Source organism: Bos mutus, chromosome 13 (assembly GCF_027580195.1).
Source record: "Bos mutus isolate GX-2022 chromosome 13, NWIPB_WYAK_1.1, whole genome shotgun sequence".
Taxonomy (NCBI): Eukaryota; Metazoa; Chordata; class Mammalia; order Artiodactyla; family Bovidae; genus Bos; species Bos mutus.
Genome location: NC_091629.1, coordinates 71967779 through 71993300, shown reverse-complemented (window position 1 = coordinate 71993300; position 25522 = coordinate 71967779).

Genomic DNA, 25522 nt, shown 5'->3' with positions numbered 1-25522 from the left:
CTCCTATTCTTTACCCCACAAATGCTGGAAGCAAACCTGATGCTGAGTTTTTATGATTTACTGTACTCTCTGTTATTTACTTATTTAATTTCTTATTTGTCTTTAGGAAAACTGTGAGGACATTAGCTCATCTTAAAAGACGAGGGTACAATAAACTCATGCAACACAAGAGAAAACACAAATTACTTGGCATATGGGTTCAAGGCTCAATTTTACTGAAGGAGATGAAGTTATAGTCCTTCTACTGTGGAGAGCACAGAGATTCTAATTAGCATAATTAATCATTCCTATCTCTTTGTTCCCCCAGAGCACTTTATTCAAAATTTCTTTTTTTGTAGATAATATGACATGTCTTTATTTCCTTCTGAAACACTTGCTATTTATTTGGCAGAATCACTGATCTTTTAGAAAACAGTATACTTAAAGCCACAAGTCCTCTCCCTAGGAAATATACAACATATGTCCAGCAGAGAGTACAGTGTCAAGGGGGGCGTGGCTTTGAGGTTAAACCCCGAGTCTGACTGGGCTAGGTGGGAGAAGCTACTGATCACATCCCGTTCCATCTGAAATATAGGAAGCGCCCACGTCAGACAGGATGAAGAAGCCACATGTTTCAGGCGAGCAAACCATCCCCAAGCTTAGTGGTTTAAAAGAAGAGTGACCGTGTATTGGTCGGGATTCTACAGTTCAGGCAGGACCTGGTAGGGCTGGCTCTGCTCCAGGCGCTGCTGGCTGGGGCAGCTTGACCGGGGAATGGAGGGGTCAAGCTGGCTCTGCTCACACTGTGGGGTCTTGGCTAGAACCACTGAGGCTGACTGGACTTCTCTCATTCACTTTCCCTGGAGTCTCACCGCCTCGGGGACATCTCTCCACGGGAGCCCTCCAGCAGGATAATTTAACTTCTTCATGGGGGTCCAAGGCTTCAAGAGGGAGTTTCTAAGAAGTTCTTCAATTTGTAACAACATGGATGAACTTTGAGGGCATAATTACTATATGAAATAAGCTAGTCACAGGAAAACAAGTACTGCAGATTTCCCTTATATCAGGTATCTACAAAAGTTAAATTCATATAATGAGCAGAATTCTGGTTGCCAGGGGCTAGTGGCAGGGGAAAATGGGGAGTTGTAATCAGTAGGTATAAAGTTTTAGTTAAGCAAGATGAATAAGCTCTAGAGGTCTGTTACCCAATAGAGTGCCTACAGTCGATGATTCACACTTAAATTTTTGTTAAGATGTTAGATCTAATGTTAAGAGTTCATGCCACAATAAAACAAAACTTAAAAAGAAAAAAAAAAAAAAAAAAGAGGGATATTCTTCTGGGGTCAAGCTTGCTAACATCCCATTGACCAAAACAAGACTAAGCCCAGAGTCAGTGTGGGGAAGGGTTGCACAAGGGTAGGAATACCGGGATACATGGCTTACTGGGTAGGGGCACTGGGTAAACAGTCTACAACACAGCCTGCTTGAAAAAAAAAAGAATAATTATTGAAAGAGTTAAATAATCCGTTAACGATACACTTCTCAATGATGGTGGGGTGTCTACTTAATTCCTCCTGTGAGACCCGAAGCCTCTTTCTCAGGGAATCTGACTAGATCGTATTTTCCTGATAGGCACTACCCAGGAGCCCATGCCTTTCTTCCTAGACACATAGCATAGTTTGTAATGACAGAGTCACGTGAACGCCCGATTTCCTATCATACAAACTAAATTCTCGGCTCTTTGGCCATGACCATGATCACTACATCCCAGCTCCTGGAACAAGATCAGACACATGGTAGACTTTCACAAATGTTTGAGGAAGGAAGGGAAGAAGGAAGGAAGAAAAGAGAAAGAAAAGGATAAAGGGAGAAAGAAGGGAAGGAAAAGGAAATTCCATTATAGGAATTCAAGATATGATCTGGTTAACAGTAACATTCATTGGACAGTGGTATGTGCCAGCTATAAGGCTAAGGTTAACAGCTCACTTCATCTCCAGAAACCCTAAGAGACAGTTAAAATAACTCCCCCCACTTTATGGATGAGGAGGCTGAGGTTTACAGTGGTTATATGATTTGCCAAAGACGGACGAGCTGGCATGTGACCTCAGAGCCCACAGTGTCAATCACTCTTAACCATTATATGACCTCGAAGGACAAGATAACATTTAGAAGCAAAGGAAACCATGTAACAATGCAAACTAGCTTTAGCATCCTCTCAAGGACTCTCTGGGAAAAAAAAAAAATACATACCGAAAAGAAAATGAAAGAAATGCTTGTGGCTTTGGGAGGAAAAATGGTTTCAAAAGAATGGTGGGGATGAAGCAGGAAAATGGCCTGAAAAGTGAAAGCATCAGGAAGATAATGAGGCAGAAAAGACTGACAGAAAAGGATTCTCGAGTGGGTGGACCCACACTTCATTGAAAGGGGGCGATGCAGACACCTTCCAGGAGGTGGGAAGGAGGATTAGCTAAAGTATTCAAAGTGGCTTAGCAAAAGGCAGCTCCCAAGATGAGTCATAATCTCAAAGAATTACGGACAAAAAGTGCACAAAAGAGAAAATTTTATAGCAGGTACAAATTTTTATTAATCACAAAACTCTCCTATGAGCCTTCTGGTTTTATGCTACAGAGATAAAATACTTAAATCTTTCTCTGTAGAAAAGTTAAAAAAGCATATAGCCCATACCCATCAGAATAACCAAAATGAAAAAAGGATGAATAAAACCAGCATTAGAAGAGCCACAGAAACAATGGACGTCTCATAACCTGCTGGTGGGAGTGTAATCCAGTGTACCCACTGAGGAAACCAGGTAGTCATTCACTGAAACTGACCCCACACGCGAATTCTATGACCTGACAGTGTCGCTCCAGAGCATCTCCCCAACAGAAATGCATCCATGTACTCATCCAAAGATGTGCTGGGAAGTTCACAGCAGCAGCATCCAGAATGAACTCCAACTAGAAACCACTCAACCGTCCTTCAACATTAGAGCAGATAAGTCAATCATGGTCGTTCACGCACTGGGATACACATGGATACACAGGTACACATGGTACCTGCACAATTACGTACAAAACTCACAAACATGGACATTTAGAGAGAAAAAGAGGCGAACTACACTGTGGGAAGTGAAGACAGTGATTGCTTTTGTGGGGAGAGGAAGCTGTACATGAGGGACACTTCTTGGGCAATATGTGCACTTCTCTGTATAGATGCTCTACTTACATAAAAATGTTCAAAGAAGTTATAGCCATGTTTAAAAACAAGATAAACTTCATCAAGAACCCCAAACTAAGTGAGACACAAATGAGACGAGAAGAAGGAGTGGGTAGGAAAAAGCCAACGAAGTCACGTAGCCTCTCCTAGCCCCCATCTGTTAGGGAACACCAGGGGTCATTCTGAAAGTTCCTGGAGGAATCCTTAGGGTGGAGATCTTGTGGGAGCTCACATCCCTCTCTCATGATGTCCTTGTTTCAACAGAGAGTCCCTTTCTGTTTTTCAACTCTAAGTAACAGGAAGGTAGTCTCATTTCTCGCCTTTCTTTCCCTAGCCTTCCACATGGTGGGTTCAGAGAAAGAGCATGCTGACTGAAAGATGAGCACACAGAGGTAAGCATCTGTTTTCCAAAGGTTGTGTCTTCAGTTGGATTCCTCTAGGAGTAGGCTCTGACATAAGGAAGGTATGAGGTCACGTGCGTGATGCTCCCAGGAAGCACCTACGGCAGAGCAAGGGCGTGAGACAGAGAAGGGCAGGGGAAGACACAAGGTCAGGTACCAGATAGGTTTCCACTCGGGGCAGCTGGGGCTCAGCCCCACAGGGCAGCTCACAGTAAAAGTCATCAAAACCTCACTAGGAAACAACTTGAGAACTGCCCTGGCCACGCATTGATGTTTCAACCCTTCCTCAGGCTGTCCACTCAGTGAGTGCCCTCGAAGCAACCTACCGGAGAAGAGCTAAGAAAAGCAACCGAGCCCTGGATGTTCCATGTCCCCTTGGCGTATGTGCACACCGCACTTCTGAACAGTTTGCTCTGAAGGAACATGGCCTGATGGTCCCTCTTCTCATGCAGCTTACAACACAAACTACTACCCTTTTCAACAAAGAGGCATGGTACAAATTGGCTTTCTGTCTTCTGTTTCCGTTCCAGGATCAATTAAAGCTGGAAAGAAGGCAAGATTCATTTTGAAATCTCCAGAAAAGTCATTTAGATGCCAGATTTTAAGATGGGTGTTTAGAAGATCTAAACCTCAGCTACTTTGGAAGCAAACATTCCGGCCCTACTCCTACCTAATCTCATCCATCTCATTAGAATTCTCCCCACCCATGGCTATTAATACTTATTCCATAATACAGTGAAGCACCAACACAAAATTTAACAGTTCTCAGTTAATCAACAAAAGTAGATTATCACGGCAAAGAAGGAATCTTCTACTGTTTCAATGCCATGTAATTTCAGATAATAAGTAAAATAATGAAAGAGGATTTTTAATGTATTTTAACCCCATAGGGCATTGGGACTGCTTGCATAGAAGTTTTGAAGTACCACATGGGGAAAAAATAGTTCCAAGCAAAGTCCATCTGAACACAATTTCCAGACGGGAAGGCATCACGAGCCTGGAAGTCTGGTGAGGAAAGGTTGTTTAGAGATGCTCTTTCATAACCACTCCCTGGGAAAAAGCAAAGTCCACAAATGACATTTTGGTTCATGATATTGTACAAACTTAAAGCCTTCAAAGCCAAGACTAAGTCTCAATGTTGAAAAGAATTATGACTGACTATGAATCTGAAAAAAATTTACAGTATAAGGAATATCAGCACATTGATGGTTACTATTAGTTTCTTATGGGACTCATCATCCCTACATAACAATAAGTATTATTGTTTATTAGTCTGCAACAGTGTACATCCTAGTGGGGGTATATAATAGGTTTTCCCGTTCATGGTTCACCACCTTGACATAGCAAAGGGGCTTGTGTAACTCAGTGAAGCTATGAGCCATGCCATGCATGCCACCCAGGACGGACAGCTCATAGTCAAGAGTTCTGACAAAACCTGGTCCACTGGAGGAGGGGATGGCAAACCGCTCCAGTATTCTTGCCTCAAGAACTTCATGAACAGTATGAAAAGACAAAAATTATGACACCAGAAGACGAGCCCCCCAGGTCAGAAGGTGTCTAATATGCTGTTGGGGAAGAGCAGAGAAAGAGCTCCAGAAATAATGAAGAAGCAAAAAAGATGCTCAGTAGTGGATATGTCCAGGGGTGGAAGTAAAGTCTGATGCTACAAAGAACAGTATTGCATTGGAATCTAGAACATCAGGTCCATGAAGCAAGGTAAATTGGAAGTGGTCAAGCAGGAGATGACAAGATGAACACCAACATCTTAGGAATCAGTGAACTAAAATGGACAGGAATGGGTGAATTTAATTCAGATGACCATTATATCTACCACTGTGGGCAAGAATTTCTTAGGAGAAATGGAGTAGCCCCCAGAGTCAACAAAAAAGTCCAAAATGCAGTACTTGTGTGCAATCTCAAAAATGACAGAATGGCCTCAGTTCATTTCCAAGGCAAATCATTCAATGCCACAGTAATCCAAGTCTACGTCCCGACCACTAATGCTGAAGAAGCTAAAGTCAAGTGGTTCTATGAAGACCAACAAGACCTTCTAGAACTAACACCAAAAAAAAGATGTCCTTTTCATCATAGGGGATTGGAATGCAAAAGTAGGAAGTCAGGAGATACCTGGAGTAAGTGGTGAGTTTGGCTGTGTGTTCAAAATGGAGCAGAGCAAAGGCTAACAGAGTTTTGTCAAGAGAACACACTGGTCATAGCAAACACCCTCTTCCAATAACACAAGAAATGACTTACACATGGACATCACCAGATGGTCAATACTGCAATAAGATTGATTACGGTCTTTGCAGCTGAAGATGGAGAAGCTCTATACGGTTAGTAAAAACAAGACCGGGAGCTGACTGGCTCAGATCATGAGCTCCTTACTGCAAAATCCAGGCTCTAATTGAAGAAAGCAGGGAAAACCACTAGTCCTTTAAGGTATGACCTAAACAAAATCCCTTATGATTATACAGTGGAAGTGAAAAATAGATTCAAGGGATTAAATCTGGTATATAGAGTGCCTGAAGAACTACAGACGGAGATTTTAACATTCTTACAGGAGGTGGCAATTAAAATTATCCCAAAGAAAAAGAAATCCAAGAAGGCAAAGTGGTTGTCTGAGAAGGCTTTACAAATAGCTAAGAAAAGAAGGGAAGTGAAAGACAAGGGAGAAAGGGAAATATATATACACCTGAATGCAGAGTTCCAGAGAATAGAATGAGAGACAAGAAAGGCTTCTTAAGTGAACAATGCAAAGAAATAGAGGAAAACAATAGAATGGGAAAGACTAGAGAGCTCTTCAAGAAAACTGGAGATACCAAGGGACTATGTAAGGATGGACATGAAATGGTAAGGACCTAACAGGAGCAAAAGAGATTAAGAAGATGTGGCAAGAATACATAGAATTATATATATATATATATATATTTTTTTTTTTTTTAAAAAGTTCTTCATGACCCAGATAATTATGATGGTGTGGTGTCTCACCTAGAGCCAGACATTCTGGAGCGTGAAGTCAAGTGGGCCTTAGGAAGCATTACTATTAACGAAGCTAGTGGAGGTGATGGAATTCCAGCTGAGCTATTTCAAATCCTAAAAGATGATGCTGTGAAAGTGCTGCATTCAATATGCCAGCAAATTTGGAAAACTCAGCAGTAGCCAAGGACTAGAAAAGGTCAGTTTTCATTCCAAACCCTAAGAAGGGCAATGTCAAAGAATGTTCAAACAACCATACAATTGCAATCATTTAACACATTAGCAAGGTAATCCTGCAAGTTAGGCTTCACAGTGCTTGAATCAAGAACTTCCAGGTGTACAGCTGGGTCTAGAAAAGGCAGAGAAACCAGAAATCACATTGCCAACATTTACTGGATCATAGAGAAAGCTAGGCAATTCCAGAAAAACATCTACTTCTGCTTCATTGAGTATGTTAAAGTCTTCGACCATGTAGATCACAACAGACTGGAAAATTAAAGAGATGAGGATACCAGACCACCCGATCCGCTTCCTGAGAAATCTGTATGCAGGTCAAGAAGCAATAGTTAGAACTGGACGTGGAACAACAGACTGGTTCCAAATAGGGAAAGGAGTACATCAAGGCTGTATATTGTCACCCTGCTTATTTAACTTATATATATGCAGAGTACATTATGTGAAATGCTGGGCTGGATGAATCACAAGCTGGAATGATTTCTGGGAAAAATATCAACAGCCTCAGATATGCAGATGATACCACTCTAAAGGCAGAAAGCAAAGAGGAACTAAAGAGCCTCTTGATGAGGGTGAAAGAGGAGAGTGAAAAAGTTGGCTTAAAACTCAACATTCAGAAAACTAAGATCATGGCATCCAGTCCTATCACTTTATGGCAAATAGAAGGGGACAAAGTAGAAATAGTGACAGATTTATTTTCCTGGGCTCCAAAATCACTGCAGATAGTGACTGCAGCCATCTTTTAATTTATATTAAAAGATGATTGCTCCTTGGAAGGAAAGATATTACAAAGCTAGACAGCGTATTAAAAAGAAGAGCCATCATTTGCCAACAAAGGTCCATACAGTCAAAGCTACGGTTTCTTTAGCAGTCATGTATGGATGTGAGAGTTGGACCATGAAGAAGGCTGAGCAATGAAGAAATGAGGCTTCCAAATTGTGGTGTTGGAGAAGACTCGAGAATCTTTTGGAGACTCAGGAGATAAGACCAGTCAATCCTGGAGGAAATTATCCCTGAATATTCATTGGAAGGACTGATGCTGAAGCTCAAGTTCCAGTACTTTGGCCACCTGATGGAAAGAACTGACTCTTTGGAAAAGTCCCTGATGCTGGGAAAGCTTGAGGGCAGGAGGGCAGAAGATGATGAAGTAGTTAGATAGCATCACCGAATCAATGGACATGAATCTGAGCAACTTATAGGAGATAATGAAGCACAGGGAGGCTTTGTGCACTGTGGTCCATGGGCTCACAGGGAGTCGAACATGACTTAGCAACTGAACAGCAATAAAATAGGTTTTCAGTAAACTACTGATTCAGATAAATACTTTAAGGTTTTGCATGGAGCCACCATGGGCTTCCTATGTGGCATTAGTGGTAAAGAACCTGCCTGCCAATGCAGGTTAGACAGAAGAGATGCTGGTTGGATCCCTGGGTTGGGAAGAGCCCCTGGAGAAGAGAACAGAAACCCACTCTGGTATTCATGCCTGGAGAATCCCATGGACAGAGGAGCCTGGAGAGCTACAGTCCATGGGATCACACAGAGTCGGATCGGACTCAAGCAACCTAGCAGAGCACACATTCTTTAAACTTCATCTGAAGATAATTTCAAACTTCTGATATTTTCAAAGTGAGCTGCATCTTAAAAAAAAAAAAATTGTATTAGTCAGGGACTTCCCTGGCAGTCTAGTGGTTAAGACTCTGTACTTGAACTGCACAGGACTCAGGTTCAATCCCTGGTCAAGGAACTAAGAAAGAGTATGCTGTGTGGCCTGGCCAAAACATAAAAAAAAAAAAAAAGAATTTTTTAAAGGGAATAATCTGGTAAACCTGGGAGACTGTAGAGACAGGTACAATATCCAGAAGCATATTTGTAAAGGCCCTGGAGCAGGAAGGCCTTGGGACGGGACAGAAGTGGTTCTGAACATGAGACTTGGCCCAACAGCCTACTTCTGATTTTCTGTCCTCAGGCCCCATCTTGTGGGAAACCATAAATAAGAGCCTTTAAACTGTGAGCAGCACCCCCTTTCTCTTATTTCGCTTTTGTCCTTCGCTTTTGCACAAGTTGAATGACATTTCCTTAGCATCCATAAGCCCAGGGTTTCTAGGAGTTTCAGAGACATTCAGTCAGTTCCACACAAAAGATCTGAAAAATATAGGAGATAATGAGGTGTACAAGATGGTTTGAACTGCATGACCCTCCCAGCTTCTTTCCTCCTCCTGGGCTTGGAAGGCAAGACTTTTTCTGTTCAATGTTTCTTTTCTGGTTGTTGGTTTTCTCTTACCCAGCTGTTCTTCCAAGCTCCTAAATTTCCTTATCTCTTGTATAGATCAGAGCTACTGGGAGAACAGCTTAGATCCCTTTGGTTTTAGACACTTTTTTCATCTTTGCCCTGGTGGTCATGTTGGTTTCTTGGGTTTTACTTTACTTTGTAGCTGATTTGTTGTATCTGGAGGTAGACAGGAGGCAAGCAGTAGCAGAAAGGACCCACATGGTAACACTGTGTCAATTGTGTTACAGCCAAGGAAGCACAGGCCAAGGAAACAGATCTCAGATCAAATCAGAGATTCTGCCTTTAGCCATCTGTAGGAGAAGGCAATGGCAACCCACCCCAGTACTCTTGCCTGGAAAATTCCACCCGCAGAGGAGCCTGGTGGGCTGCAGTCCATGGGGTCGTGAAGAGTTGGACACGACTGAGCGACTTCACTTTCACTTTTCACTTTGATGCATTGGAGAAGAAAATGGCAATCCACTCCAGTGTTCTTGCCTGGAGAATCCCAGGGATGGGGGAGCCTGGTGGGCTGCTGTCTATGGGGTCGCACAGAGTCGGACTGAAGCGACTTAGCAGCAGCAGCAGCAGCAGCAGATGTACTAGCACTTCTAAGAGAGTGACAATGATTATCTCACACCCAGTGCTTTTTGATGACACTCCTCCCATCAAGATAGGCTGTTTATCCCACTCCCTTGAGCCAAGGCTTGTGTCCACGGCAGCAGTCATGCTGTGTGACTTCTGAGCATAGGTAACAAAAGGCCAGACGGTGTTCTCCTGGGTCACTGGCTTGGAGTCCTAAGCGGTCCTGTAAGCAGCCTGACTGTCCTGAGGCAGCCATGCTGTGAGGAAGCCCGGAATAGCCTATGCAGAGAACAGCTTCTACCTGCAACCTCTGCACACCTGAGCCACACACAACCACCCAGCCAGGCCCTTCCTGAATTCATGACTCTCAGAAACTATGAAAGATAATAAAATGATTGCTGTTTCAAGTCACTAAATTCTGGCATGATTTGTTACCCAGCATTAGATGTCACGGTATAACAAATAGCAGGGGGAAAAGTGAAAATAGTGACAGATTTTATTTTCTTGGACTCTGAATCACTGTGGATGGTGACTGCAGCCACGAATTTAAAAGATGCTTGCTCCTTGGAAGGAAAACTATGACAAACCTAGACAGTATGTTAAAAAGCAGAAACCTCGCTTTGCCAACAAAGGTCCCTATAATCAAAGCTATAGTTTTTCCAGCAGTCATGTGTGGATATGAGAGTTGGACCATAAAGAAGGCTGAGCACTGAAGAATTGATGCTTTCAAACTGTGGTGTTGGAAAAGACTCTTGAGAGTTCCTTGGACTGCAAGGAGATCAAACCAGTCAATCTTAAAGGAAATCAATCCTGAACATTTATTGGAAGGACTGATGCCGAAGCTGAAACTCCAATACTTTGGCCACCTGATGAGAAGAGCTGATTTATTGGAAAAGACCCTGATGCCGGGAAAGACTGAAGGCAGGAGGAGAAAGGAGCAACAGAGGACGAGATGGTTAGATAGCATCACCGACTCAATGGACGTGAGTTTGAACAAACTGGGGATGATAGTGGAGGACAGAGGATCCGCGTATGCTATAGTCCTTAGGGTCACAAAGAGTCGGATGTGACTTAGCGACTAAACAACAACAGATATCCAGAACACCACCCATGTCTTAAAAAGTCTGGCCATCCTAAATTTGAGTAAGGAATAGTAACTAGATGAGACCTTATTAATATACTATTTTCTTAGTGATCACTAGTGTAGTACTTTTTTGAAAACCTGGATCTGGTTCATCCACCATGTAATTTTAATTCTTCTCAACTATTTTCAAAGCCTTGAGTTACAAGACCACCTTAGGGATATAAACGTAATATATCTAAATCAAGTAAACCCAACAAGCCAACTTATGATCTTGGTGGGCTGGGAGGAAACAACTTTAATTCAACCTGTCAGATATCCACAAGCATGGTAATATGGTATATAATTGGTTTTCAGACTAATTATCCTCGGCTTTGATAGTCTGATCTTACAAAAGGGTAACTCCACAGGGACTTGGTTTGCTTGAGTCAGATGCACGTGAATGGCCTTGATCTCTGCTGTGCCAGGTGAAATAGCAGAGCTGATATGTGTACTGAATGATGACTCAATGTTGAAACAGGTCTCAGCGACGTCACTAATAAAAACATCGGCCTTAGATGGAGAGGAGCTAACTTCTTGGAAGCCAAGTCCTTCAGAAGATGGATTTTCACATGATTCAGAGACTTCTTGGCAGAAAGTGTACCCCATTGAGGTAAGCTGCTGCATGCTTTGAGAATAAAGAAGTGTATCAATTAGGTTCAGCTATGTAACAAATCATCTCAAATTTTAATGGCTAAAATAACCATTTATTTTATGAATGATTCTATGAGTCTCTTGGGCACTTGTTCTGGTCCAGGTTAGCTCAGTTTACCTCTTTTGAACTCTCTTGTGTGACTATGGTCACTTGGCAGATTGGCCAGAGGCTGGATAATCTGTACTGGCTTCATTCACATGTTTGGCAGGTAACAGGCTGTCAGGCAACTGGGGATATTGTGTTCTTCTCCTTATGGTCTCTCATCCTCTGAAAGGCTAGCTTAGGCCAGGTATCATAAGGGTCTCAAGATTCAGATGTAAGAGAGAGCAAAGTACATGTACCCTTCAAGCTTGGCTAACATCTCACTGAAAGTGAAAGTGTTGGTCGCTCAGTTGTATCCCACTCTTTGTGACACCATGGACTATAGCCCACCAGGCTCCTCTATCCATGGAATTCTCCAGGTAAGAATACTGGAGTGTGCCACCATTCCCTTCTCAAGGGGATCTTCCTAACTCAGGGATTGAACTCAGGTCTCCTGCATTGCAGGCAGATTCTTTACAATCTGAGCCAGCAGGGAAGCTCCTATTAACCAAAACAAATCATGTTTCTTAGTCCAGATGCAACATATGGAATATAGACTCCACTCCTGATTAAAATAAAGGGAAAATCACATTAAGGTGTCCATTCAGGGAAAGGAGGAATTGGGGGCGATTTTTTTTTTGCAATGGACCATGAGGAGCTGCTCGTGTAAACCCGTAGCAAAAAAATTCCGAGAACCACAGCTTTCATTCATTCACCAGTTGCTTCCAAGAAGGCAGAAGAAACAAGCAAACAATCCTGCCACTCTGGAAAGATCTCTCACAGCCTGCCATCTCCCCAAAAGGAGCCAAAATATTTAGTTCTGGACAGTTAGCTCTGAGACACAGAACATAATATTTTTTTAAACAATAATGATACTGATTCAATATAACAGCTATGAAAAGATCATAGAAGAAGAAGTTAGGGAAAGGCCCCTTGGAAATAAGATTAGAGATGATATTTTAGCTCTGCAGATTTCACTGGGCCCTGGGAAAAGAAACACAGGAAAAAAAGGTTAGTTAACTTGCTCTCTCCTAATGAACATTATGAGGACAAATACTCTGTTCACATGGACCCTTTGAGCAGCCTGGTTAATTTGTTAAGCCCAACTGGACACATAAAGAGAGCCCTTTATCTTCATTAAGCCCGATGAGAATGAATGGCAAACTGCAGCATCATTAGTCTGGCCTGATGGGTTCCATCAAAGGACCTGGAAAGCTCTCAAAAACCCAGATGACTTTAGGGTTGACTGGGTTAGGGCTTGTTCATCTCTTTTAACAAACACTGGCTGGTTTTATTTCTATCCATAGACACAGACAAGCCATAATCAGCTTCCAAGGGCGTACAGCAGAGAAAGACGTGGCTTCACAAGCATACACTAGTTTGTACACACAGATGAACTAGCGTGATCATTGGGATGGAGGTACACGAGAGGGAAGGAAGATAGTACGTCCTTTGTTCTCTCTCTGGCCATATTGACTGGATGTGAACCCAGAGGAACCATCAAAAACGGTGCTTAAGAACGTGGACTTATGAGCAGACTGCCTGGATTTGAATCCTGACTTCCCCACATTCTAGCAGAGTTCCTTAATCTTGATGTGCCTCAGTGTCCTTATCTGCTAAAAGACAACAGCAAAACTCATGAGGTTATGGGGAAGGTTGAAAAGTTACTATCCCTTCCCTAAAAAACTAAAAATAGAACTATCACATGATCCAGCAATCCTACTCCTGGGCATACCTCCAGAGAAAACCAGAATCCAAAAGGATACGTGCTCCCCAGTGCTCACTGCAGCACTAGTCACGATAGCCAAGACATGGAAGCAACCTAAACGTCCGTCACCAGAGAAAGAGAAAGACGGCGTGGTACCCATGTACCGCGGAATACTACTCAGCCATACAAAGAATGAAATTACACCATTTGCAGTGACACGAACGGACTTTGAGGTTATCGTACTGAGCGAAGTAAGACAGAGAAAGACAAATATTGTGTATCACCACTCATATGTGATACCTACTTTTTTAAAAAAGAGATACAAATGAACATATTTATGAAACATAAAAACTTACAGATATTGAAAATAGATCTGTGGCTACCAAAGGAGAAACACTGTGGGGAGGGAAAATCATAAGATTTGTAACCAACAAGGGCCTACTGTGTAGCACAGGGAACTCTATTACTATTCTGTGATAACCTATGTGAGAAAAGAGTCTATAAATGAATATATGTTCGTGTAAACTAAATCACTATGCTATACCCCTGACATGAACACAACATTGTAAATCAACTATACATCAATAAAATTAAAAACTCACCATTCTTTTTTTTAAGTACAACCGATTAACAAACGACTATGTTGTCATGGTTTCAGGCGGACCACGAAAGGACTCCGCCATGCATAAACATGTATCCAAACTCCCCGCCCATCCAGGTGGCCACAAATATTCAGTAGAATTTCATGTGCCATGCAATAGGTCCTTGTTGGTTATCCATTTAAAATATTCATTTAAATGTGTACATGTCCATCCCAAACTCCCTAACTATCTCTTCCCCTGATCCTTTCCCCCGCAAGGAAGTTACTATTCTTAAAGTTCTTAGAAGACTGCCTGCCCATTGTCAGCATTGTGTAAGTATTATTGAAGAAGTCCGGCTACCAGGGCCAGCACGACACTGCTAAGGAGTGGCTTTGTAACACTCGAGATGCTCTGGAGCCCAAGTTACAAAGTGTGGCTGAAATTTGGAGACACATTTCTCTCCCTGTCTCAACACTGAGTCTTTACTAGTTTTGGAATGTAGTGGGAAGTTTTGGAATTATTCTTCCTAAACCTTGAGATGTGAGTTGCAGAGTGGGCAATGGGATGGGGAACTGCCAGGCAGCATCATAAACAGAAGAAGAAACATACTGATGACAGGCCATGTGACAACAGCTGAGAAGAGAGACAGATGGCTTCGTGGGGACCCGTGAGATGTCCTTCCTGGAACTCCTAGAAACACGCTGGGTGACATGACGGTTTGCGTTTGTAATCAGACAGTGTCTTCATCCATGTGTCTAGCAGTGGATGCTGACTTTCTCTTGGGGTCTTCTCCGAGATTATCAACTGAAGCATCCATGAGTGGCCTCTCCAATGGCCTGAGCACCCTCAGAGCACATGACTTCAGGTATCTTTTGGAGCAGGTCAGTGCTCCAAAAGAAAGTGTCTCAGCTAACAAGGTGGAAACTGCATTGATTTACGACCTAGCCTTGGAAGATACACAGCATTCCTTCTGCTACTTTCTGTTCGTTACTGAGACACAAGCTTGCCCAGGTCCAAAGGGAGGGAGCATAGACTGCACATCTTGATGGACAGAGTGCCAAGGTCACAGGGCAGAAGAACACATGAGATGGGACGTGTGGTCGCTGCCAAAATGCCATCAGGAACAGGAGCTATAAGCCAGAAGATATCTGCATTGTTTGTTTTCATTTAATTTATTCTACCTTTACATGGATGAGTAAATTATCCACTTAGCCTACAAAATCCTTTTCTTTTTCAATGGCAGTATTACAAAGGGTAATCCCAATAATCAACCTGAAATCAAGATTGCTGGGAGAAATAGCAATAACCTCATATAAGCAGATGACACTACCCTTGTGGCAGAAAGTGAAGAAGAACTAAAGGGCCTTTTGATGAAAGTGAAAGACAGTGAAAAAGTTGGCTTAAAGCTCAACATTCAGAAAACTAAGATCATGGCATCTGGTCCCATCACTTCATGGCAAGTAGATAGGGAAACAGTGGAAACAGTGACAGACTTAATTTTGGGGGGCTCCAAAATCACTGCAGATGGTGACTGCAGCCATGAAATTAAAAGACGCTTACTCCTTGGAAGGAAAGTTATGACCAACCTAGACAGCATATTCAAAAGCAGAGACATTACTTTATCAACAAAGGTCTGCCTAGTCAAAGCTATGGTTTTTCCAGTGGTCATGTATAGATGTGAGAGTTGAACTATAAAGAAAGCTTAGCGTCAAAGAATTGATGCTTTTGAACTGTGGTGTTCGAGAAGACTCTTGAGAATCCCTTGGACTGCAAGGAGATCCAACCAGTCCACCCTAAAGGAAATCAGTCCTGAATATTCATTGGAAGGACTGATGCTGAAGCTGAAACTCTAATACTTTGGCCACCTGATTCGAAGAAGTGACTCATTGGAAAAGCCCCTGATGCTGGGAAAGATTGCATGTGGGAGGAGAAGGGGACAACAGAAGATGAGATGGTTGTATGGCATCACCGATACGATGGACATGAGTTTGAGCAGGCTCTGGGAGTTGGTGATGGACAGGGAGGCCTGGCGTGCTGCAGTCCATGAGGTTGCAAACAGTAGGACACAACTGAGCAATTGAACTGAACTGAACTAAAAGACAGATGGATTTTTAAAAACCCATCCAGTAACTACACAAAGACTGAGCTTCTTTCTTCCAGTGTCAGTGTATCAGTTCCAGGGAAAGATTCTGATTGGCTCTGCTGGTGTCTCATGACCTCACCTCGGAATTGCTCTTGCTGTGGGATGACGCTCTGTCCTGAGCCACGGTAAGGGGTGGGGTGGCCACATACTTATTCACTGGCCTAGGGGTCCGAATCTGCTATATCCACTGAGTAAATTTATCTAAACCTATATACATATATATGTATGCACATTTGGTCATGAAAATAAACAATAACTCAAAAACCTTTTTCACATGTGCTCTATTGTATTCTGTCCCCAGGAATCTTGACTGGGGAAACAGCTGGCTATCTTAGCTGCAAGAGCTGACTAGTATCTGGCAAGGACTTACAGACATGCAAGGTGCTAGCTGAAATTCACAGACGAAGAAATTAGGTGGTGTTCAAGTCTTCAATTTTAGTGCCTCAAATATCAGAGGGCCCCTTGTTCTTTGGGGCCCTGGGGGTACATGAGGACATGGGGTACAATGCCATCCCCTCCTTCTGAGTCAGAACACGCTTCCTGTTATTCCCAGTGCGGACACAGCATTTGTCTCAAAGAACTAAAATCAAGGGTACTGAGCTGCTTTTGTGCATCCCATTCAAATCCAACCCTTTTACTTGGCTCTGAAAAATTTTCTAGAGGGATTAGTGAGACTCCTCAGTTTTTAGAGAGTTTTAGTGCCATTTTCGGAGAAGGCAATGGCACGCCACTCCAGTACTCTTGCCTAGAAAATCTCATGGATGGAGGAGCCTGGTAGGCTGCAGTCCATGGGGTCGCTACTAGTCAGACACGACTGAGCGACTTCACTTTCACTTTTCACTTTCACGCATTGGAGAAGGAAATGGCAACCCACTCCAGTGTTCTTGCCTGGAGAATCCCAGGGACGGAGGAGCCTGGTGGGCTGCCGTCTATGGGGTCGCACAGAGTCGGACACCACTGAAGTGACTTAGCAGCAGCAGTGCCATTTTAGCAGCCCTGAATCTCATCAGCCTGTTTCAGTCTTCTTACTGAGCTTGACAAATGACTGTCGACAGAACACAAATTTAAATATGAGAGTTAATCTCTTACTGGGTATAACTGCAACAAAATTTCTATCAGATATCAACGTGAGCCTTCAGCCTGCTGGACTAATTGTTTCCTAGGTAAACACCTCTGCCTGGAAAGCGATCACTTCTGCCCATTAGTCTCCACGGACTGAGGAGAACCTCCCAGCGGCTGGGACACGTCCCCTCATGATCAGGTGGTCAGTAAATCATTTGCCTCAGTGCCTTTTACGGGTGCCCAGTTGACCAGCATGACAAAAGTTTGAATTAGGTAATGCTCCTTTTTATTATCAGAAATGAATTGCCTCAGGTGGCTGGCACCAATGCAGTGTGCTCTTCCCCTGAGGAGAAGCCTTTTCTTCAATCAGCTTTCAACTGATGCAGAATACAAAAGCAAAATAACCACACTGCAAGACTGCTCAGAATCAGTGTTGTAGGTTTCTTTTTCTGAATTTATTGACACTCTTCATTTAGTAATAATGTCATAATTTTCATAGTAACCATGGCATACCATTCAGTTCAGATCAGTCGCTCAGTCGTGTCCGACTCTTTGCGACCCCATGAATCACAGCACGCCAGGCCTCCCTGTCCATCACCAACTTCCGGAGTTCACTCAAACTCATGCCTATCGAGTCGGTGATGCCATCCAGCCATCTCATCCTCTGTCGTCCCTTCTCCTTCTGCCCCCGATCCCTCCCAGCATGAGAGTCTTTTCCAATGAGTCAACTCTTCGTATGAGGTGGCCAAAGTATTGGAATTTCAGCTTTAGCATCATTTCTTCCAAAGAACACCCAGGGCTGATCTCCTTTGTTGTTGTTTTTGTTTTTTTTTTATATATAAATTTATTTATTTTAATTGGTGGTTAATTACTTTACAATATTGTATTGGTTTTGCCATACATCAACATGAATCCGCCACAGGTGTACACATGTTCCCCATCCTGAACCCTTCTCCCACCTCCCTCCCTGTACCATCCGTCTGGGTCGTCCCAGTGCACCAGCCCCAAGCATCCTGTATCATGCATCATCAAACCTGGATGATTCGTTTCATATATGATATTATACATGTTTCTATGCCATTCTCCCAAATCATCCCACCCTCTCCCTCTCCCACAGAGTCCAAAAGACTGTTCTATACATCTGTGTCTCTTTTGCTGTCTCGCTTACAGGGTTATTGTTACCATCTTTCTAAATTCCATATATATGCGTTAGTATACTATATTGGTGTTTTTCTTTCTGGCTTACTTCACTCTGTATAATAGGCTCCAGTTTCATCCACATCATTAGAACTGATATCTCCTTCAGAATGGACTGGTTGGATCTCCTTGCAGTCCAAGGGACTCTCAAGAGTCTTCTCCAACACCACAGTTCAAAAGCATCAATTCTTCGGTGTTCAGCTTTCTTCACAGTCCAACTCTCACATCCATACACAACCACTGGAAAAACCATAGCCTTGACTAGACGGACCTTTGTTGGCAAAGTAATGTCTCTGCTTTTCAATATGCTGTCTAGGTTGGTCATAACTTTCCTTCCAAGGAGTAAGCGTCTTTTAATTTCATAGCTGCAATCACCATCTGCAGTGATTTTGGAGCCCCCAAAATAAAGTCTGACACTGTTTCCACTGTTTCCCCATCTATTTCCCATGAAGTGATGAGACCAGATGCCATGATCTTCGTTTTCTGAATGTTGAGCTTTAAGCCAACTTTTTCACTCTCCTCTTTCACCTTCACCAAGAGGCTTTTTAGTTCCTCTTCACTTTCTGCCATAAGGGTAGTATCATCTGCATATCTAAGGTTATTGATATTTCTCCCAGCAATCTTGATTCCAGCTTGTGCTTCTTTCAGCCCCGCGTTTCTCATGATGTAATCTGCGTATAAGTTAAATAAGCAGGGTGACAATATACAGCCTTGACGTACCCCTTTTCCTATTTGGAACCAGTCTGTTGTTCCATGTCCAGTTCTAACTGTTGCTTCCTGACCTGCGTATAGGCATACCATTAGAGCAACATTAAACTCTGAACTTTCAATGTCTCTTCTAAGCCCACAAAGGGAAGCTTTGGGCAGGGCGTGGTGAAACATTCCTACTGGAGTCAAGCTCCATTTTTGTTCCCAGTAAACCTTGAAATGCTGGTAAAACAGCACATCATGTTGTTGTTGTTTAGTCGCTAACTTGTATCTGACTCTGGGACCCCGTGAACTGTAACCCCGTCAGTCTCCTCCGTTCATGGGATTTTCCAGGCAAGAATACTGGAGTGGGTTGCCATTTCCTCCTCCAGGGGATCTTCCTGACCCAGGGATCGGACCTGTGCCTCTACTTGTCAGGTGGATTCTTTACAACTGAGTCTCCTAGGAAGCCAATATTATGCTAGTTAATATATGTAACATCAGCATCCATGTTCACCATAAAGGAATATCATCCTTGGCTATCGAAGTGGTGGAATATTCTGGTGACTTTGAAGGCTCATGTTTCATTTATAACTTTTTTAAAAAATTCAACACATAATGACTGTAAGTTTATTGCAAATGAGGGATGATCCTGATTTTCTCTCTGCTATCCACGGACAAGGACACTTGGATATCCAGCCTGTGTGCTCCTTAGGGATGAGTCCTGAGTCTTCATCTCTGCTCTGTCTCTAATATGTGGCATGTAGTAGGTACTCAGTCAATGCTCACAGATGAAAAACCATTTCCAGCCAACACTGAGGCAGTTAAAAAGCTTACTGCCATCAGAGACCCAAAAACGGAGTCTTAAAGGATGGATAGAAATTAGTCCAAAGGGAAAACTGAAGATGGCCATCCAAGACAGAAGCAAGATGTATACATACACACAGTGGAATATTACTCAGCCATGAAGAGGGACAGCGTGGGGTCATTTGTGAAGACACAGATGGACCTACAGAGTGTCACACAGAGTGAAACAAATCAGAAAGAGAGAAGTATTATATACTAATGTATATATGTGGAATCTAGAGAAATGGAATAGATGATCATATTTGCAAAGCAGAAATAGAGACACGGATGCAGAGAACAAATATATGGACACCAAGTGGGAAGTGGGTGGTGAGAGGAATTGGGAGACTGGGAATGACATGTACACTATTGATACTCTGTGTAAAATAGATAACTAATGAGAACACCCTGCACACAGGGGACTCCGCTCAGGGCGCTGAGGGGACCTGAATTGGAAGGAAGTCCAAGACGGAGGGGATACATGTGTATGTGTGGCTGCTTCATTTTGCTGCTCAGTAGAAACTAACAACATTTTAAAGCAACTATACTTCAACAAAAATTAATTTAAAAGTAACAACAACAAAAGAAGCAACAGGAAGGAGGCAGGGATGGAAGACACAGGAGGCTGTGGACGTGGGAGCTGGAGCATCAAGTCTGCAGAAGGCTGAGGGCAGAGCTGGAGGGGGCACCTGTCAAGTCCTGGAGCGCCAGAGCGCAGGCTTGGGTCTGTCCATCCTGGGGAGGGCTGAGGGGTAAGAAGCAGAGATAGGTGTTGGCTGGACTTCTGACTTTGAACATTATTCAGGCTTCAGGATGGAGACGGAATCCAGGAGTACAGCTAGAGAGGAGACACCTTAGAAGTCTGACCCTGCTGATCCCCCTCACTGCCCCACAAGGACACAGCACAAACTGGCCTTGGACTGTGTCCATCTCGATGTCCCTTTCCTCCCTGATGACAACTGTTAGAAACATACGTCCATCCATGTTGCTGCAAATGGCATTATTTTGTTCCGATCCAAAATCACTCAGGTTCATAGACTTTCCCAGCCCAAAACACACTGTGAACCCACTTGAGCATGAGGCACTGTTTCCAGGCTTCTCTCAAGAACACTGTAGGTTTTAACAGCCAAAGGCCTGAATCTGGTGCTGTTTTGTAAACATCAGAAGCTGCTTACCTAATGTGGGCTCTTTCCAGGCGAATCTATGAAAACAGATAACGGTCTCTGAAGAAGTGTTCAAGAAATCAAAATGACTCAGATTAAGATGAGAAAATTGTCAGCAAGGACTCCAGACTCCTTTGAATCCAGGTTGCTGTTCTTTATAGCAAAGAGAGTCTAACTGATTTGCCAGCTCCATCAAAAACTCAGATGAGGAAACGTGCTTGCTTTCTAGCATATCGATTTAATTAGAACCGAGAGAAAACTTACTGGTAGGAAAGGTTGTTAGGAAATGCGGCAGATTACAAAGAACCCTGCAAATGTATGCCTTCTATAAATTCAAGGAGCACCCACTCTGTGCACGGCTCTTGGCTAAGGGAATCTACTCACCAAGAGAACTAAGATTTTGCCTAAGTAGAGCTTGCATTCCAGCTCCGTGAGGTCTAAGGGAGACCAAACCAGTGAGCTGAGAGTGAATGCGAGATACTGGGCACCTAAGCCCAGGGTGGGACAGTCCCGTGGGGATGCAGTGGATACAGACAAGCAAGTGATGAGGACAGGACTTATCTCCAGGTGAAGCTGGGTGTGAAGAAAGCACTTGGATCGGCTAAGAGGCAGGGAATGAGTGTGAGCCTGGAAAAGAGGTTCTGAGTTTTGACCAGAGCAGGACAGGAAGAAGCTCCATTAAAAACATGGACTGTGTCCTGGAGAGAAAAGTATTCATGGCAAGGAGGGTGGGGGATGAACTCATGACATGAGAGCATCGGAGCTGATGCTTGGAGAACAGTAGGGCAAGAGACCAGCGAGGCCACTTTAGGGGTGACACGGGAAAGAAATGATGGGACCCTGAGTGAGTGGCTAAAAGGATAGGATTCAGTTGCTATTTGAATGGAATTTGTGAGAAGCAGTGGCCAAGCCTTGTGACTAGAAGTCAGGTGGTACCATGAGCCACATGGGGAGGAAGGCAGGCAAGAACACACGTGCTGAGCCCAGCTCAGCATCACCTGGGTGCCTGAGAAGAGATGGCCCCAGCACGTCTGCACTCGGAGAGCCATGTGGACTGGGTGTGGCTCCAGGTCAGGAGGCTCAAGGTCTAAGAGGACCAAGGAGGCGGGTGAATGAGAGGCCACAGCTTCAGAAGGGAGCCACTCAAGCCTCACTCCAGTCAACCGAAGGGGAACCAGTGCAATGCAACATTGCTCATCACCTGCATGCTGGCTGATGCCAGCTCAGTCCCAGGGGTTCAGCCCCATGACTCTTCAGAGCCCTTTAGAAAAGTAGTCTCCACACTCCTCCCCTCCCGTGTGCCTCAGTACTCTGGGCTCTGAGTTTCCCTGGATTTTGATCATTGGTTCAAACCCAGGTTCTCTGAGAGCTTAGACGGGGACCTGACCTAAGGTAAGGTCAGGTAAGTAAGGGGAAGCTTATCCACATCCTGGCTAACCCACCTTGCCAGTGACTGAATGAAGTCCCCGTGACACCCAAGCTCTCAATGCAGACCCCTGGTTTGGTCAACCTAAGTTCTCCAGCCCTGACCCTCCATCCTGAAGGGCTCTGAATCCTGGCTAGGGCTCCCTGCTCTATGGTCCCCCAGAAGACAAGCCGCTGCACTAGAGTGAGCTCCTCTCCAGTGGACCCTGGCAGCCTGGCCACTGCTGCCTTCACAGCTGCTCGTGCTACAGCAGTCAGTCTCTCCTGGTGTCTCCAAGCCTGGCAGAGAGGCAGCCATGTTCACCCACTCCGTGGCTTGACTCCGTGACACTCTGTAGTTTTGCTTCCTTGCTTCTTGATGTTAGAAGTGCAGCGACAATCCCAAGCAGGTCAGCAATTCTATCGTCCAAAATCAATAAACCTCCTGTTCTTCAAGGATCCCTATCAGGGACCTGTGTGGTGTCACTGTGGTCCGTTCACCTACATCACTCAACATGAGTCAGCCCAAGACATCATTCCCCTCAAGATGCTCTATAACCAGGACCTGCTCCCTCTAGAAACACCGTGTGATTTCAATTAATCGCAGACACCAAAAGATGAAACAGACAAGGCCACCACAAGGCACACAGGAGCCCTTGCACCCCTGCATTCCGGGGTGGCCAGCATCACAGCTGTCAGGACACGAGCACAGAGTTGACAAACTCCTCCTAAACATTTTAGACTTTTGTGGACCAGACCTCTGTTGAACCCCTTCCACTCTGCTAATAAAATGAGCTCTGACCATGCAGAAGTCACTGGGTGAGGCTGTATTTCCTGAAAAACTTCACTGACAGAAGCAGGTGATGGGCCACATGTGGCCAGCAAGGGGCAGCTGGCCAAGCAATCATCTGATGTGGTGCAGAGAAGGAATAGGAGGAAGGAGAGGATGGAGCCTAAGAACAGGGCAGCTGGAAGGATGGGCAGCACGAAAGCCAGATGACGGTGAGTGAGAGAGGCACAGCCACGGGGACTTCGCTGGTGGTCCAGTAACTAAGACTTCACCTTCCCAAGAAGGGGCTGCGGTTTTGTTCCCTGGTCAGGGAGCCAAGATCCGACATGCCTTGTGGCCAAAAAACCCTAAACATAAAACAGAAGCAATATTGTAGTAAATTCAATGAAACACTTTAAAAACGATTGACATCGGGCTTCCCTGATGGTCCAGGGGTGAAGAATCCTCCTTTCAATGCTGGAGACAATAGCTGGATCCCTGGTCCAGGAAGATTCCACATGCCTTGGAGCATCTAGGCCCGTGTGCCCCAACTGCTAAAGCTGGCCTGCCTAAAGCCCATGCTCTGCAGTACGAGGGGTCGCCATAACAAGAAGCCCACACACCATAACCAGAATAGACCCCACTCGCCAAAACTAAAGAAAAGCCATCACACGGTGATGAAAAGCCAAAAATAAAAATAATTTTTTAAAATGTTTCACAAAGAAATCTTTATAATAAGTCATGGTTACATATATATGCATATATAGATATAGGTATGTATAAAACATGTGTATATTATATACATGTATAGGCGTGAGAAACCTATATGCAGGTCAGGAAGCAACAGTTAGAACTGGACATGGAACAACAGACTGGTTCCAAATAGGAAAGGGGGTACATCAAGGCTGTATATTGTCACCCTGCTTATTTAACTTCTATGCAGAGTACATCATGAGAAACGCTGGACTGGAAGAAGCACAAGCTGGAATCAAGATTGCCGGGAGAAATATCAATAACCTCAGATATGCAGATGACACTACCCTTATGGCAGAGAGAGAAGAGGAACTAAAAAGCTTCTTGATGAAAGTGAAAGAGGAGAGTAAAAAAGTTGGCTCAAAGCTCAACATTCAGAAAATGAAGATCATGGCATCTGGTCCCATCACTTCATGGGAAATAGATGGGGAAACAGTGGAAACAGTGTCAGACTTTATTTTTCTGGGCTCCAAAAATCACTGCAGATGGTGATCGCAGCCATGAAATTAAAAGACACTGACTCCTTGGAAGGAAAGTTATGACCAAACTAGATAGCATATTCAAAAGCAGAGACATTACTTTGCCAACAAAGGTCTGTCTAGTCAAGGCTATGGTTTTTCCAGTGGTCGTGTATGGATGTGAGAGTTGGACTGTGAAGAAAGCTGAGCACTGAAGAATTGATGCTTTTGAACTGTGGTGTTGGAGAAGACTCTTGGGAGTCCCTTGGACTGCAAGGAGATCCAACCAGTCCATTCTAAAGGAGATCAGTGCTGGGTGTTCTTTGGCAGGACTGATGCTAAAGCTGAAACTCCAATACTTTGGCCACCTCATGCAAAGAGCTGACTCATTGGAAAAGACCCTGATGCTAGGAGGGATTTGGGGGCAGGAGAAGAGGACGACAGAGGATGAGACGGCTGGATGGCATCACCGACTTGATGGACGTGAGTCTGAGTGAACTCCTGAAGTTGGTGATGGACAGGAAGGCCTGGCGTGCTGTGATTCATGGAGTGGCAAAGAGTCAGACATGACTGAGCGACTGAACTGATAGCCATGTGTATATATATACACACACATATCTCTTCGTGTGTGTGTGTGTATGTGTGTGTGTATTGAAAATTCTAGTCTCTGGCAGTTTAGAAGATTCAGTTCAATTCAGTTCAGTTGCTCAGTTGTGTCCAACTTTTTAGGACCCCATGGACAACACCACGCCAGAACGCCCTGTCCATCACCAACTCCCGGAGTTTACCTAAACTCATGTCCGTTGAGTTGGTGATGCTATCCAACAATCTCATCCTCTATCGTCCCCTTCTTCTCCTGCCTTCACTCTTTCCCAGCATCAGGGTATTTTCCAATGAGTCAGCTCTTCGCATCAAGTGGCCAAAGCATTGGAGTTTCAGCTTCAACATAAGTCCTTCCAATGAATACCCAGGACTGATTTCCTTTAGGATTGACTGGTTTGATCTCCTTGCAGTCCAAGGGACTCTCAAGAGTCTTCTCGAACACCACAGTTCAAAAGCATCAATTCTTCAGTGCTCAGCTTTCCTTATAGTCCAAATCTCACATCCATACATGACTACTGGAAACACCATAGCCTTGACTAGATGGAACTTTGTTGACAAAGTAATGCCTCTGCTTGTAAATATGCTCCCTAGGTTGGTCAAGGCTTTTCTTCCAAGGAGCAAGCGTCTTTTATTTC